Source organism: Carya illinoinensis, chromosome 1 (genome assembly GCF_018687715.1).
Source record: "Carya illinoinensis cultivar Pawnee chromosome 1, C.illinoinensisPawnee_v1, whole genome shotgun sequence".
NCBI lineage: Eukaryota > Viridiplantae > Streptophyta > Magnoliopsida > Fagales > Juglandaceae > Carya > Carya illinoinensis.
This window is the reverse complement of record NC_056752.1, coordinates 3,805,040-3,819,441: the sequence shown is the minus strand read 5'-3', so window position 1 is coordinate 3,819,441 and position 14,402 is coordinate 3,805,040.

Sequence of the window (14,402 nt, the reverse complement as noted above, 5' to 3'; positions counted from 1 at the left end):
TTTTGGAACAGATTTTTCAAAAATGAGAAACCCGAATATCAGATTGGGCCTTGGGCCTTCGGAAGTTCATCCAATCAAAGCTCGACTCCGATCGGATTTGGAGTTGGAGTCCATTATGCCCGCCGACTCCAGTCGGGGGTCGGACCTCACCCCTAACTAGGCCCTCTCAGATTGCACCTTTTGTTGACTTCTAAAAAAGTTTTGCCAAAACATCTAACACTTCAATGTCTACAGATACATAAAGTTTTTAGAACATCTATTTTAATCAATCCTCCATATTGACGTGTTAGCAGACAGAAAAACCATGGTCCTAGTTTGACTGGTATCAAACAGAAAAGAAAAATGCCTCGAATTATATAGCAAACCCTTAATTTGCCCATAATATGTGACAACCTCTATGGTCCTGGTTTGATAAAACTGGTATCATTTCAGTATATAAAAAGAAACTATAAGAAATGGAAAAGCAAATGGGAAAAGTGGGGTAATTCAGGGAAAATAAATACAAACCATTAAGTGTACCAAGGATTCGCTTCTTGTTCAGAGTCGTGAAACTTTTTTGGATAGAAAAGCTTCTTGCAACCACTTCATATTTACATGTTTTGAGACATCATGAACGTTAGAACCCATCATACTGGCACATGTAAGGCATACGTGCTATAGCTCATTAACTTTGATAATAAGCTGAGCATGATTGGATGCCCAGTTTGGAGCATCCTCTTGATCATGTCCATTCCAAATCTAGAATCTGACGAACTGGTAAATGGTAGCACAACATAAACTCAGCATTCTAATCATGAGCTTAGGAGGAATTTCTTGAAAGACATGTTTATAAGGAACAACACATCATTAAGAACGCAAGAGCAAAGCATGGAGGGCAGTCAATTTTTTTATTTGTTTATGCAAGTAAAGGGCAGTCTATAAATTTTCTCCGACATCAAGCACAATATTTTAGTTGCATTTGTTGTACAAAGACGGAGCTTGTTAGTTCAGAAGAACAACAAATACTTATCTAAGTATTAAAGACATCTACTTAAAAAAAAAAAATTATTAGATACATAGACCTAAGCTTGACCCAATTATCAAGTAGGAATCGCTTGTCAAGAGCCAAGCTGATGGTACTAAAGAATGGATGGTTTTGGTAGTTGGAATAGACAGAAAGTGATACAACAAAGCCATCAAACGAAATCCTTTGGGAAACTCAAGACTTTGATAATTGATACAAAAAATTGGTCACGAAGTGGAAACTCATGAAAAATGTTTTCAAAATCTAAAATCACTCTGGGTGTAAGACACCACTTCAAATCCATTATAGAAACTTTAGTTTGTTACAACCAATTTGGATAGACTCACAAAACCTTTGTAGTAGCTAAACTTAGCTTGCAATACCACGAGTGACTCACTCGATCTCTACACGCATGTAGTGCCAGAACTCTAACCTTTCTATAGCTTCTCACGAGAACCTCTCAATCTCTGCATTAACAGCAACTCTGGACTCTTCCCTACCAATGAACATGTCCACTTCAATGGAGTTAACCGTGTTTTATCTTGAGTGTGATATGGTGGAGGTATATTTTTCAAGAGAGATTTTGCTTTGAATTCAGCCTCACGAGTGGGCTGTTCAATGGGTTTCTCCGCCTCAGAACTCCTTGTGCAGTTCATGGTCCCTTATTACATTCCGGGTTGCCCCTGCATCTTGGGAAAACGGGGCTTCCTTCCTCAGCTGGATTATCGTAAGAGATTTCTGGCATTTTGAGTCTACTCAAACACAGAGGAGGGGCTTTTATGGAGACCGTGGAGGGTCTTACCTTCAACTCGAGCTCCCCATCGTCCAGCCCTCCTCGGGGGAGTCCATGGAGCGCTGGTTGACCAAGCCGCCCCTTCTAGCCGATTCCTGTCATGCTTCCCTTCTGCAGTTCTGAGCTAATGCCTCTTGGGAGTAGTTGTTTGCACCCCAAGAGCTACCGTCTTTTTTCTGCCGATTTTTTCTGTGTTGCTTGCTTGTATTTTACGGATGCCTTTTACCAGTTGTAATGCATTGGCTGCTCGCCGATATTGTGGCAGTTGGTAGCCTCCCAGGTGACACCCCGCCGAGTCTAGTCGGCCTTTTACGCTTAGTAGTACTTGAGACCCCTTCTATTATAAATGGCCTGCCATCTTGTACACGATGCCCCTTTCTTTTAAGTGTGCTGTGTAGTCAAAACTGCAACATACATCCCTCCTAGTTACTTTGGATCGACTTGGTTTAGTCCATTCTGGCGCTCTATGAAAGGGGCCAAGCGGCACGTAAGCTAAACTTGCCCAAATCCTTTGTGTGCACTCTGCAAAATCAGAAACCAGATATGTGTCCTTTACTTGATAATTACCACCCTGCCTTATTGATTTGATGTGGCGAGACTCCGAGGTTTTTGTGGGGTTGAATTAGTCTTGGGACTGCCTGTATTCCACCAAGGAAGGGGCAAGGGTGCCTCAAACCATACCCTCCCCTTTAGTCCTTCGGAGGAGGCTTGTCATTCCCTCAGGGGAGCTTCCCCACACAGGGAAGCATTCCTACAGCGGAGGCTCGTTCATTCCCTCAGGGAAGTTTTCCCATGTCGGGAAGCATTCCCACGGGGGAGGTTTGTTCATTCCCTCCAGGGCGCATTCCTACGGGGGAGGTTCGTTCATCCCTCAAGGGAGTATTCCCTTAGGGGAGCTTTTCTGCACTGTGGAGTATTCCCACGGGGGAGGTTCATTCATTCCCTTAGGAGAGCATTCCCTTAAAAGAGCTTTTCCGCGCTAGGCAGCTTTCCCACAGGGGAAGTTTGTTCATTCCCTCAGGGAAGCTTTCCCACGCCGGGGAGCATTCCCACGAGGGAGGTTCATTCACAAATGAAGATTTGAAGTGATCGCAATTGGAGACTAGTTTCGCAAACTTCCTTACATCGCAACACTGTAAGGGCTATTTCAACTTTGTTGTTTGATTTATGGTTTTTCCCATTTAGGGTTCCAAAATTGAATTGGGTTGATTGTGCAATTGTGAATTTTGTTGTATTTGTTGTTTTGAATTGGGGGATTTCAACTTTTAACTAGGGGATTTTGTTGTTGAAAAATGAAAACTTGAAATAGCCCTTCCAGACAATGTTTACTCAATGCTCGGTCGATTGTGGCTTGACTGAACTACACACAGAATGTTCACCCGAATGCTCGGTCGACTATGGCTCGAGCAAACTTCATACAGATTGTTCGCTCAACTATGGCTAGAGTAAACTTCACACAGATTGTTCGCTCGACACTACGCTCGAGGGAACTGTGAGTTTTAGTATGTTTTTTCTTTTGAAAACCACACACATGAAACATGTCTTTTCTTTCAATGTGTTTCCAATCTGTAGATTGTGTTTGTAACATGTCTTTATTGGTTGTTTCTTAATTGTTTCGTGCAATTTATATTGATATGGATGCTACACCTATTGGGGACGACTGTCCACAAGGAGATGCCACATTTCCTACACCGTCAGGTACTTCCACCCCTAGACCCACATTTAAAGTAGCTACTTCTTATGCAAATAGTCGAGTCCAAATAGATATAGCAGATAAGGGTATGCCTAATAAGGAAGAGGAGTTCAATATTGATGTCGATCGACCATCACGAACTAGTAAAAAAAGGTCATGGGTATAGGAATATTTCACCAAAATTCATAGTGATCGTGAGAACCCATAGGCAAGATACCACTACTGTGGGCAACGTTGTGGTTGTCATTCAAAGAAGTAAGACACCTCTGTATTAATAGCACATCTTACAGGCTGTCAACGGTATAAGATACACAAAGGGTTGGTGGCCAATGATTTGACAAAACTCAGTTACAAAACTTCTATAGCCATTATTGGTATGCAGATTAAGAAACTATCAATTCCTTAATACAGTGAAAGGATATTGAGGGATTTGCTTGTGAAAAAAATATCTGTGATGAGATGTCTTTTACCACCATTGACGATTTTCTTGCGAAAATAATCATCTGTGATGAGATGTTTTTTACCACAGTTGACAAAAAAAGCTTCCATAAATTGGTGCACACTTTTGAGCCACAATTTTCCATGCCTTCACAGTATATAGTGATGTAAGATTGTTTGAAGAGGCATATAAATGAGAAGACAAAGATGAAAGAGATGTTTATTACCACTGACGTCTATACAGAATGTTAGCTACATGTGTATCACAACCCATTTCATTGACAGTGAGTGGACATTGGACAAGCAGATTATTGGCTTCAAAAACATTATTGATCATAAGGGTTCATCCATTGGGGCCAGAAATAGATGACTGTATAAAGGACTAGGGGATGAGAAAAGTGTTTTGTATAACAATTGACAATACTAGTGCCAATGACACTTCAATTGATTGGTTCAAGCAGAATACGACGGTAAAAGATGATATCATTCGTGAGCACTAGTTTATCCATGTTCGATATTGTGTTTATATCATCAATCTTATAGTTGCTAAGAGGTTGATGGTTCAATTGCCAAAGTTTGCAACCTTGTGAGATATGTGAGGGCTTCCCCGCAAAGGCTTGGCAAGTTAAAGGCCTTGTTTGAATGCACAACTTAGTCCAATGCACTTCATTTTTAGACTGACTTGAACATCCAAATGTAGGTTTTTACACAGGTTGAATAGAGTCCAAACATGAACTCATATGTAGGGCCCACAACCGACAAACATTAATTTTTGGTTTTACTTTTTCATCTCTGTCAGTTTATTTTTTTCTCCATTGTGTACAACTTTTCCATCTCTCGTGGGGCTCAACTCAATTGTTTATTACTTTTTCTACTTGGCTGGTATGGTTGCCGATGAATAGTAAAATTTAATGGTGGGACCTATTTATTTTACAACTTTACATAAATATATCCAAACTCATCTTAACATCCAAACATACCTAAACTTATTTTAAGTGAGTCCTACAAAATTCACTACTATTCATAAATAACTCAGCTCAGCTCAACATCCAAACGCAGCAAGGTTATAGTAGAACAACTTAAGATCCCATTGTCTAATATGTTGAGCTTGGATGTAGTGCAAAAGTACCAAAGAGCGTTCGAGCGGAAGGAGGTCGAGGATGGAGGCCTAAGGTATGCTTTACTAAAGTCAGTAGGGAAGAAGGGGCTCGGTGTGTCAGACACAGTTGATTGGGCCAATGTGAGGTACTTTGTTAAGTTTTTGAAGTTATTTGATGATATAACTATTCGCATATCTGGTTCCAAATATTGTACTGCAAACATGTACTTCGAGGAGCTTTCTGGGCTTTATGACTACTTTTGCAACAAAGTTGTACTGATACTGTTGAATTGTTGCATGGGATGAAATACAAATATAATAAATATTGGGAAGATGTTGAAGAGATAAATAAATTATTATTTGTAGCTGCGATTCTTGACCTCCTTTATAACTTATAAGTTGGTTATTGTAAAATTTTAGATTAGGGACATCCTTGGTAATGAGAAGTCAAATCCGTTTATTAAAGAGCCGAAGAGTGATATTGATGACTTATATGACCATTACAACAATGATGGTTATCTTTAATCAAAGGTGGTAGCTCCTTATGCCCAACTAGCTCGACATTTTCCTTAGATGACACACAACACAGAGTTAATTTGTTTTGATGTGACGGTATCATCAAATCAATGCATTGAGAAATATTATGCATTGTAAGTCTGAGGTTGAGCATTACTTTATGGAAGATGTCGAGACACCTAGTAATGCATTTCATATATTAACTTGGTGGAAGGTTTATTCCACCAAATTTCCATTCCTTTCTTGAATAGTCCGAGATATGCTAGTCATTTTTATTACTATGGTTGCCTGAGTTGGCGTTTAGCAATAGAGGTCACATGCTGAATACTTATTGGAGTTCATTGGTTCCGACCACCATGGAGTCCCTCATTTGTACACAAAACAAGCTAAGTTCAACGCCCATTGGACTAATACCGTTGATGCCGAGAGCTATAGACTTGATTTAGGTAACTTTATGCTTTTAAATGGTTATGTACATATTTTTAATATTTTAATTATTTAACTTATAATTTTTATGATTTTGTAGACCTAACTGTGAACTCCAGAATAATTACAGGTGATTAAGATGGATGCATCGTGGGATGGAGAACCTCTTTATTTGTGAGAAATGAAATACCATTAGCAAGAGTCTTGTTTTTTTTTTTTTTGTTAGTTCAAATTAATGTTTTAGTTCAAGCTTTTTTTAGTTTCCAAAATAATACAGGATGCTTGGGATTGGAGGTTGATGGTGCTGAAAAATTGAAAATTAATGACTCGGTGTAATTATTAATTTGTAGTTTTTTGTTTTATTGTGATACATTATTACATTGTAAATTGGCTGTAATTATGGTGGATGAGTGGTTGCTTGGTGCTGATTCAATCATTGTGGTAGTTGTGGAGGTTGTTGTGAAGATTGTTGTGGTTGACATTGTGGTGGTTGACATATTATGATTGTTATTGTGATGGTTGAGATGTTGTGAACCTGTGAATGTGAAGGTTGTTGTTTGGTTGTGATTGTGCTGGTTGTGTTGAAGTTCCTTTGCATTTTTTTATTTACATTATGTGTGTTTTAAATATATACATTTGGTAGATAACTATGTAAATTATACCTAAACAACCTCATTATTTTATGGTTTCCTTGACCTGAAGGAAGATGATAGAAAATGGTGATGGGGTCCACGCCCATGTGGCCTTGTGTCTTTCACACTCAAGAGAGCAAAACTTTGTTTGTCCTTCACCAAGAGCAAATTTGCATGAATTGTGCCCGATGAAGAGCTCAACCTTTACTATAAATAGGAGAGGTTTTTGTAGGAACTCATAACAAAGAAGTGAGTGAGCAGCTCTTAAGTGAAGGGTTATAAAGAGAAAGTGAGAAAGAAAGAAGAGAGATAAAGGGAGAGAACTGAAGGTTCCTATAAAGACTCTACACATATATGTGTATATGTACCACACAAGAAAAATTAAATATTGGTAGTGAATAATATTGAACTATTGAAGAGACAATTTTATCTTGAATATTTTTGTTATATTTCATTAGTTTTCCAACATGTTATCAGAATGAGGCTTTGCTGATTCTGAAGCTAATGATCTTCTATTTTAAGTAAGTTTTTTAATATATTATTTGTAGTTCCTAAAATGAATATAAAAGATTATATTACTTATTATTACTTGATAAAATTTTACATTTATTCACATAGTTTACATACCTGTTATATATATGGTGAATTAATATTCCCATAGTTTACATAACAATGATATCTATGGTGGATTTTATTCTCATAGTTTACATACCAATTATATTTGTGGTCAATTTTTATTCACATAATTTACATACCAATTATATTTATTTATGTTAATACTTATTATGAATTATTGATGATAAGATTCATCTTGATGAATGAGTCTTGAAATAGAAATGGAGCATCCCTGAAAGATCGTCCTAAACCAATAATTTTATTGAGTACCTCACAATAAAAGATCTATTAATTCTATAAGATAGTTTAAAGGAGTGATACGTGTACCAGAAGACCATGATCCCTCCTAAAAGCTCGTTATGATTGATGCAAAATTGAAATTGTGTAGAGAAAAGCCATTAAAGAATATATGTTTGAAATGAAATATATAACATATTCATATCTCGAATATACTCCTGCAGTAACAATATCAAGTGCGAAAGTACACAAGATATTCTGACCTAATATCTTGTATATTGGTGGTTGAACAAAATTTTGTATTGAAGATGCTTTGTATTTTTTAAAATTTAGAAGAACCCTACAAACTTTTAAAGATATTTGTCGTAATAGTTATCATGTTGAAACCATCAATGAAGGCAGTAATGAATATCTTTATATTACTTTATATGATTTCGGCCCAGAAACTCATATTGAAAAAACTGTCAGTTTTCTCTTTGGGATTATATTATACAATTATTGAATCAAATATTATAATGCATCAAAAGTGCTATAATTCAAAATATTTGTATGCATTTTCATGATTAACTTGATCATCCGAAACCGATTATGATATGTCAAATAATCTTCATATGGACGTCCATTAAAGAACCAGAAGATTCTTTTACTATAAAGTTTTCTCACCATGAGGGGAAAGAAAATATTGCCTGAAACAAATAAGATGAAACAATTTAACATTATCTTAATTATCATATGTGAATTGGAAGTTCAGATGATAATTAATTGATAGAAGCAATAAGATAAAATTTCTCATATTCTAGTTGCTAAAATCTCAACGAGGATTGAAGTCCTTGTAGGACAATTAAGAAATTTAGTAGTCTAATGAATATAAGACACACCTGAAAATTTGGGAGACTTATGGATACAAAGGATAAAGCATCTTGAAAGAAAAAAGTACAAAGAAAATAAATTGTTGCTCCTTAAGAGGTCGTACCTGCAAAACAAGTAATATGAACTATAAGATTCATCCAAACTTTCTATACAAAATTCTCCTATAATAAAATCTCCTGAAGAGTAATCATCCTAAAAAGTAATCTTTCTGAACAGGAAACTCCTGAAGAGTATAATCCTCCTGAAGAGGAAACTCCTGGATAACATCTCCTGAGGAATAATTCTCTTAAAGAGGAAACTCCTGAAGAGTATCTCCTGAAAAGTTATCTCCTAGAGCATCTACATTGGCTTATGCATATGCATATGCAAAGCCACTTTTGCATAATATTAGCATAAATTGAGCTGCATTGGATTCTCTATCTGTAAAAATTTAGTTAACTATAAACAATATATTTACAATTTTTCATATCTACTATTTACGCTCTAAATTATATTTTAATCGTTATTTCTCTCTCCTCCCACACTCTCTCTCCCCGACCCCCCTAATGGGATTATTTTTTCTGCAGCTCTCCCCACACGGTTTCCTTCTCTTCGAATCTCCATCCCTCTCTCAACCACCGGAAGATCAAAATCTATGCACCTCCCTCTCACGATGGTTGTCGACAGAGCTTGCAACTGCTTTGGGAATCATTATGGTTGATGGTTTTCTGTTGGCTCTGCTATTTTAGATATGATTTCTCCCTTTCTCTTCACAGTTTCGGTTAGGGTTTTAGATTAGTGAAAGTGTTTTTATGTTTTTCTGTTGCCATTTCTTCATTTCATGTTGTTCTTGGTTTTAGATTAGGGTTTCTGATTTTCAGATCTCATGGAATCGACTTTCTGTTCTTGCCGAATTGTGTTTTGTATCGGGAATCACTGGAAGTGGGTCTCTTTGTTTAAGTATATTATCAAATAAATCTGTATAAAATTTGTGAGATTAACATGTTTGTGAGAACCAACGAGAGCCTCTGAGATTCGTCAGAATGCTTCATCAAAGATTTATAATATGCTGTACTCTGTACACTTATCAGAACATAGAACAAATGAACAGATCTTAATATATAGGGGGAAAAAAGCATCCATAAAAATAGAATTGATCTTGATGGGGAAAGATAGTCTGACATAGGAAGATTGTTCCGAAATCACAACAAAAAAAGCATCCACTGGAGTTAGATAGGTAGATCTTTGGAGTATCTTGATGTGTAAACAGATCTTTAAACTATGCCTAAAGTATACATTGAATTCAATTGAAATATAAACTGTTGACATGCACAAAATTTTAATACTTGTACATCACCAACAGTGGATAAAGGCTTTCATACTAAGGATTAACATGTTTGGAGTAAGATAAATATGTTTGGAATCTTGTGGATTAACATGTTTGGATTTATGTCCTATTTTAATTGCATATAGATAAATCTGCACATCATCATTAAACTCATAAAAATTACATTTAGATAAATCTGTACATCATCTTAAAAACTACATAATCTAAGTTTTGTAAACATGTTGGCCTTGCTTAGTCTGAATTTTGTAAACATGTTGGCCTTGCTTTACCTCAAAAAATGTACTGGGTATGAGTTTAATGATTTTTTTAAACATGTTGGCCTTGTTTTGCTTAATATGTGTTGTTTTAGTAACATTTTGTTCTTCAATATTTTGTTGAAGGATGAACATTTTAATTGATGATGATCCATTCTTCACCACATTGTTGGAAAGTGGTGAAGGTGGTATAAACAACCCTACTTGGATGCTACTTTCGTTGATGTCCAAGCGATACAACCCGAATGGAAAAAAATGGCACCTAAACATAAATCCCAACGAGGTGTGTCATTTACTATTGAGGAAGATACTCTCCTCATTTCAGCTTGGCTTAACTTTAGTATAGATTCCATATGGGGGACTGACCAAACCTCTACACAATTGTGGAGTAGAATTTATGATTACTATTCCACTTATAAAAAACCTAACAGTCAAGAACGATCTGTACCCTCTTTGACCAATCGGTGGTAAACCATTCAAAAATGTGTCAATAAATTTTGTGGTTCTATGGCTCAAGTTGAAGGAATGCATCCAAGCGATGCAACCAAGCTAGACAAGGTATAGTCGTTTATTTTGTTATTGTGTAAAATTATTTCAAATTTGTGCTACTGATTATTCCATTATTTTGTATATTGACAAGGCAAAAATTTTGTATTGAGAGACCCTAAAAACCAACTTCACCTTGGATCATTGTTGGAATCTTTTAAGGAACCAACCGAAATGGCAAACACACATGGAGACCATAAGAAGAAAAGAGAATGTCTCATGTTCAAGCAGTACTCCAAACTCAATACATTTAGGGGACTTAATGGAAAATGTCCCGTGGAGTGTGAGAGACCTCCAGGGAAAAAAGTTGAAAAAGAAAGAGAGAAAAAAAGAAAAAGTAAGGAAAGAGAAAATAAAGAATTTAGTGATTCCTTAAGGGAAATGACAGATGATAGGAAGATTCTACTATTGGAGAGAAAATAATCAATAATGAGATTAGAAAATCGCAATTCTGAGTTATTGGCTATTAAGAAGATAAAGTTTGAAATCGAAATTAAGGTTCAAGAAGAAAGATCTATATTATTAGCTGAAAAGAAGAGGAAAAATGATATGAAGATTATGAAATTGGATATTGGTTCTATGAATTATGTGTAGCATGAGTATTTCCATAATCTTCAAATGAAAATTGAAGAACAAAGAAATAAGGCCATATCTCGTACATAGTTGTATGCTTTATTTTGTGCAGTTATATATATATATATATATATATATATATATATATATATATATATATTTGTTGTGGTGACATGTTTTGGATATTTATGTACTGATGGTTGCTATGAACACTAAACTCTTTTTTATACCCCTATATGAGCCTTTTATTTTGTTGGTGGTTGGTGGTGGGTGAGAACATTTTGTTGGGTGAATTTTGTTGTTTGTGGGATATTATTGTATTGCTTGCTGCTTGCTGGTGCTAGAGGACCCAATGACAATGCTGCTTTTGTTGCTGCTGAAGGGTGCTGGAGCCACTGGAGGACTTGTTGGTGGTTGCTGGTTGTTGTTTTTTGGTTGCTGAATTTGTTGGTTGCTGCTAATCTGAATTTGTATTGTAATGAATTTGTATCAAAATCAACTTTTCAGAACTTGTATTAAGTTGATTTTGATACATAGAATTAATCACATGTAAGTTCTGAAGTTGATATTAGTCTCATGCAATTTCTGAGTACATGCTAATATGTGTTGTTCATGAGCACATGAGAATCATTTTTTTGTGTATATTGGGTTGGTGGGAAAGATTCACTTGGGTCGTGGTCCATGGCTGCAACAGATTGTTCTCATTCTGTGAAAACTTGATTGATACTCCTTAAATTTGATGAATTTTATTATATATAGAATTAATAAATTTTGATGCATGAAATTGCTATTTGGATGCACGAAATTTCATTCATTATTTCATTCTATAGGTTTGGTGGCATAACAATTTCCATGTACTAGGTACTGATTGCATGTATAAACCAGTATATGGAAATTGCACTCTAAAAAAAAAAGGCAAATAATAATAATAATAATAAAATGATAATATTTTATTATTATTTTGTTTCGAATATGCATAAGCCAATGTGGAAGTTTTGTTGGAATGACAAAGTGGATATGCAAAAGAGGTGATTTTGCATATGTATATGCATAGACCAATGTGGATACTCTAAAGAGGAAAATGTACCTAAAATAATAAGATCTCAATACATTATATGAATAGGAGAAAATTATTTGATAAAAATAAGAATTTTTGTTGACAACATATTTTCATATAAGATGGCCCTTGACATTACCAGAAGTAATGAAGAAAGTGAGCCAAGAACCTTTGAAGAATACCGATGTAGAAATATTGGCCAAAATAGAAAGAAACAATTCCTGCAGAATTGATATCACTAGTAAAATATAATATATATGGACCTATTGTCCAAACACTTAAGGAATGATGCTTGTTAAATATTAGTGAGTATTTGTACAAAAGAAATGAAAATGTGATATATAAATCACGACTCGGTTTCTTGCATAAACCATATATTGATATTCCCCTGAAGTGGATGAAATTACATTGAGATTTTTATTAAATTGACAGTTACAGAGAGTTTAGGTATGTATGATTAACTACATATTTATATAGATAACTAAATATGAAATGCATGAAGCATATAGTCTCGAAGTACTTATTCTATCAAGTTTAAAAAATCATTATATGATATAAAGCAATCCAAACGCATATGGAACAAATTGTTTGAGAATAATTCAGTTTTGTTCATATATTTTCAATATCTGGATTATCTTTTATTATAGTAAATATATCTAAATTTCATTAAGACTTCAGGAGAGCTCATGAAAACTGCACATATTTCAAATCAAAATGAGAAACCCTTTTGGCTTTGAGGAGGAGATGAATGAAATTATTAGTTTTGAAATACCATTTCTTAAATGTAATTAGTATTTCAGATTGATTTTACAGTTTTATAAGAAATGTACATGATTAAAAGAGAAATAGAAAAGAGCACACAAAATATATACCAGAAGATAGAAACACAGTGTGAATATTTGTGAAATATTATTTTATTATCTCGAAACAAAATTATAGAAATTTGAGATTCTTTGCATTCTTTAAATGATATTTCTCTTCATAGATTTTCATGTCATCCCTGTCTAAAGGAGTAGGCAATCAGAAAAAAGAGTCAAGCAATGATTTTAAATTATTATTCTCTTACTTTATTGCTCATATCTTTATATTGGACTCTTGAAGAAGTCGCTGAAGGATAGAAATTTTCTCGTTGAGTTTATCAACCTCATGAGCTCTATATTGTAGTCGTCGAGAAAATGTGACAATGGTTTATGGGTATCGGGTACCAAGACTCACAAACTCGTAGATAGCATCATCATCTGACTTATCAGTCAGATCATTTTTGTATTGGATTATAGCACCTATGGCAGATGCAGAAACAATAGGTGAACGAGGTGAAGAATACCTCATATCGTGTTTGCAGGGCCATTGCAAAAGAAATAGCAAAGCAAGAATGCATAGAGAAATTACAGCATAAGAATTCAGATTGATTACAGAAAAGTGAAGAAGATGGGATGCGAATGAAGATGAATTGAATACTCATTTTATAGAGAAAATCAAGAAAGTAAGACAAAATTACATATCTTGTTACAAGATACGCTAAACATATATAGCTTATAGTTATTTATTAGGCTGACAAAATTAAATGCGGCTTACCCTTACTCTCCGAGAAGTTGGACTTATTCAGATATTCGCGACGAGATTAAGTGCAGCTTGTCATTATTCTCTAAGGCTTTGGACTTCTTCAGATATCCACTACTGCTGATCCTGTATTTGAGTCCCTTCTCTTTCTAGATCCTCTATATGTGGCTGAAAATCACGGGCATAACATTCTGCAAAATGTTTTAGCTCCTTATTCTCTTGCCTTAGTTTCTTGTTCTTATGGCTCTTCACAAAGAGCTTTTGACGCAACTCAAATATTTGATTATTGAGTTGGTTGACCTAATTCACTTCAATCTCGCTAATAACCTCCGAGACATGGTCGTAATAGAGACATCATATTAAGCACTAAGAAATCTTGATTCTGCAATAATATCAGAATCACTCCTTCTAGAAAAATGAATTTCTACTCCTATCATAAGAGTAATATTCTCAAGAGAGTAAATGGGAGAATGAGGCACGAATGGTTCCTGATTCAAATCTGGAACATTGGAGAAAGGAAACTATCTAGCCATAATATTGTTAAACAAATGCAAGATCAAGAAACAATGTGAGGATTTCATCTCTTGTAAATGTCATTCTCTTGTGAGTTTCTGATGAGAAATGATGATCCTTTAAATAGAAAGTCTGAGTTTTTCAAAATCTTCACAGCGTCTGTATTGCTTCAATAGACAAGAGTGCTAGCCTTGTAGCCCTATGGCACTTTTGAATCTCTCTACAAGAAACAAGATAGGTAGCCTCATAG